Genomic DNA, 3757 nt, shown 5'->3' with positions numbered 1-3757 from the left:
ATGAAAAGTAAGCGAAAACAAATTAATACATAGAAATAAATGAATGTATTACATATTATAAGTTCGTACTTTAGTTTCATCATTATAAAAATATACTATGCATTAGTGAATAAGTGCAACGAATAACATCACAGGAGCAGCAGCACAAAGCTTCAGCACGTTATTGCTATTACGCATGCGCACCTTTTCCCTCTCGAATTCTGACTGCGTCATGTCAGCTGACTATGCCTTACGCATGCGCAGAAACGAAAAGCCAAGCAGCGGCCATTTTAGGGACAAGGATTAATCGTATTAGTAGAACACATAAGCAAGCGTCTCTATGATACCCACGTACCTTTGAAAATACATAAAATTAGTAAAACAAACGATTGAAGTTACGAGATTATAATAGATTTTCGAGGTTCTTGACTCGAGCAAGTCGCGATGCGAAATCTTGCTCTATCAATCCCCTCTTTGATGATATTTACTATCATCACAAAAAATGGAACCAGATGCCAACTTTCTTTCACACTTTGTACAACTCTATCTCTTCCAACATGCGATTCAATTTTTCCTTCTCATTTTTTGTAGGGTGAGAATTTTTCACCCTTTTGTAAATCTGATTATTTATCTCCTCCAATTCAAGCTCATCCGCATTCCGTTTCACTCCTCTTGCATTCACCTGATACTTCTTAGTATGTCTTCGGCATTTGCAACAGACGAATATGAAAAATAGGATAAGACCTATAATTCCAATTGGCATCAGTACTTTGAACAATAAGCTTAGCAAACCAGTGACCTACATTTGAGAGACCATCAACTAGTCTCTTCCAGGCACTGTCAACCTCGAGTGCTTTGAGTTCCTTTTCCAAATTAGTAATGTTTTTCACATATCTTTTGAGCTGCACGCTTTTGTCCGGAATGTAAGTGCAACAATGTTGCGCCTTCAACATCCGGCAGACTCCGCCCTCTTTTGCTAATAAGGTGTCAAGAGCAAGTCTGTCCTGTAAAACCATTGATCTGATCGCAACCATTTCGGTATTGACCAGCAGAAATCCATGAGCTGTATCAGTAGACAGCACATCCACTACTGTGGACAATTTGCAAATTCTGTGAGTGTTCAGAACCACTCCCACTCCAGGTATCAGTGCACTAAAAATACTACCCATTATTTCACCTACACTTTCTCTTTTACTACGCATTAAGCCATTAGTGTTTTCATTGCTTCCAGCAATTTCATTCACATGGTATATTTTCGGGAAAACAATGCCAAAGTAGCAGCTTCCATACCAGTGATCCGGCAATTTGAAATAAGCCTTGTCTCCACATATATAATAAATTCCAGGAAACACAGGCTCTGACCCATTTTTGAAACCCAAACCTCCAATTACCTTGTAATTATGCTCACATTGACTGGAACCAATAAAAATGTTATTATAATAATCAGTATTCTCGCGGTGAAGACAGAGTTTCCCTTTCTTCTCGAAATCCAGCAACAGAGCAGGTCCCGCCCCGCCAGTTGAGGTGCTTTCCATGTTCTGAGCCCATTTAGGTGTTTTCTGTCTTTTGTCATTAGCCTTTCTTTGGAAACTCTCCCTTCTTTTCTCTGCCATGTTTAAAATATTTTCTCTTGTTCATGCAATGAACAGGTCAGGTTGTCTCTATGGGCTTCAGCTATGTCTATATTGCCTATAGTCAAAAAGTAGTCTCCCATATAACGTATTACGTCACTTTTTATTTGTACAGGATTCAGATTTCCACGAATGGGAAGTTCAGAAAAGATCACGTCATTGTTAGAGTAATAATACTGTAACGGTCCTCTTTTGTAAAATAAGCTTGCTAAAATACTACAAGAAATTCCATATGTCAGGGGCACGTGATGGTATGTCACGCCTTCAGCTACAGAAGTAGGTAGCTTCATGCAGACATAGCAATCTTCTATCTCCATAGTCTCTACATAATGTACTAATAAGTTTGCGAAAACATTTAAGTGTGTCTGATTCCTAATTCCGTGGTAATGTAGTCCTTCCTCATCTGATGCATCTAAGTCTCGTTTTGTCTGTCTGAGTGCTTTCTCACGTCTTTCTTCACTTCGTGTTGTCGTTTCTTCAGTGTCAGTAATCTGTGTAGGGGAAATATTAGTATTTTTACTAACCATAAAGGGAATAAAAACTGTTAGTCCTATCCAAATTAATATAACTATAACTACATATACATACTTTGCAGCATGTTTTGCAACCACTACAACTAGGCCTTCCATTCGTTCTTGACTCAGACATTTTGGCTCAGAAGAAATTTCTCAACCCCTCTTTGTAAGTTTACACAGTTAGCTTACTCTGTGCAACCTCAGGTGAGCTCGTTTTCCTCTTCTCCTGAGTACTCAGCAACCGGTTCTCCGTCACTTTCGTCAGTGATGTCAAGTTCCTCAAAATTTTCCAATATTAAGTAGGTCCACTCCGGGTCCTGATATTTTTCGTTTTGTCTTTTTATTCGCTCACTTCTTCTCTTGGAGCTATCTTCAGGTATTTCTGCAATTCGGGGACTTCTTCTTATATCTCCAAGTTTCTCTTGGACTGTTTTTATTCTTAATTTCAGTCTCTTAACATACCTTGGCTCAATGTGCTTCTTTTTCTTTTGTCTTTTGGCTGGCACTGCGATCGAACTTTTTCCTAATGCTCTTTTATTTTCACTTGTCGGGGGCGCTTCGGTTTCTGTTTCTTCCCTTCCTGTCTGACTAGTCCCAGGTCTTGTATCTATTTCTTCTGCCTGGTTACTAAGCTGGCCTGGTTCAGGTGAAATATTGTTTTTGCTTTTGAATGTCTCTGTTTCTGTGTCCTGAACACGTTCTTCTAATTCTATCTGATCCTGTTCAAGCACTTCGATCCCTTGATTTTCTTCTGCTCGAACTATTACACTATGTCTAGTCTGTCCCTTTTCGATTTCAGGAGTCCGTGGAGGGGTGTCAATCACCTGATCTGTCCCTGTCTGACCTTCTTCCTCGTCCTCAGACTTGATGTGAATCTCAATGATCTGAGGGTCTTCGCCTGTGCCTTGCTTGACCTCTCTATTCCATTCTCTGTCTTCTCTTATTCGCTCTCTTGTTCTGAGTGGGTCTCCGGAGAGATCGACTATGGGTATCCAATCCTCTGGCCAGATTCCCGGCAGCTCGTCATCAGCTACTTCTGGACCAGCCTCCGTTGGATGTTCAGCAGTACTGTTGCTTGGCCATGCGTCATCAGCTACCCCCGGGCCAACGTTTACGGGACCCTCCACTGGGTTGGTGCTCGGTCGTCTGTCGTCAGCTACTTCAGGACCAACATCTGCAGACCCCTCAGCTGGACAACCTTCTGCTCCAGGCTCCTCGTCAGGTATTACCTTCTGGGTATGGCTGGCATGGATCCACTTGGGAACGCCGGCGCACTTCACAGCGGTCGTCGTTACCAGGATTACTTGCCGCTTTTTCCCCCACCTCGGTGCTAGGCAACTCGACCGAGTGTGCTTCTTTATTTTAACCCAGTCACCAGGAACCAATTTGTGAACTGGGGTTGTCGGGTTGGCGACGGCGTATGCCCCAATCTGGCGAGAGATAGAACGCACTTGGTCACCCAGTTGCTTGCAGTATTCAAGTACCAAATCATCAGAAATGCTTAACAGTTTGTATCCTGGTACCCATGCTTGTCTCATCACTCTTCCCATCAAGATCTCATGGGGGCTCAGGCCTGTTCTCCGATCTGGAATGCTTCTGAGTCCCATCAGAACAAGAGGCAAGGCATTTATC

The sequence above is a fragment of the Lissotriton helveticus genome, chromosome 4_1 (assembly GCF_964261635.1).
Source record: "Lissotriton helveticus chromosome 4_1, aLisHel1.1, whole genome shotgun sequence".
Classification (NCBI taxonomy): Eukaryota; Metazoa; Chordata; class Amphibia; order Caudata; family Salamandridae; genus Lissotriton; species Lissotriton helveticus.
This window is presented reverse-complemented; position numbering follows the sequence as displayed.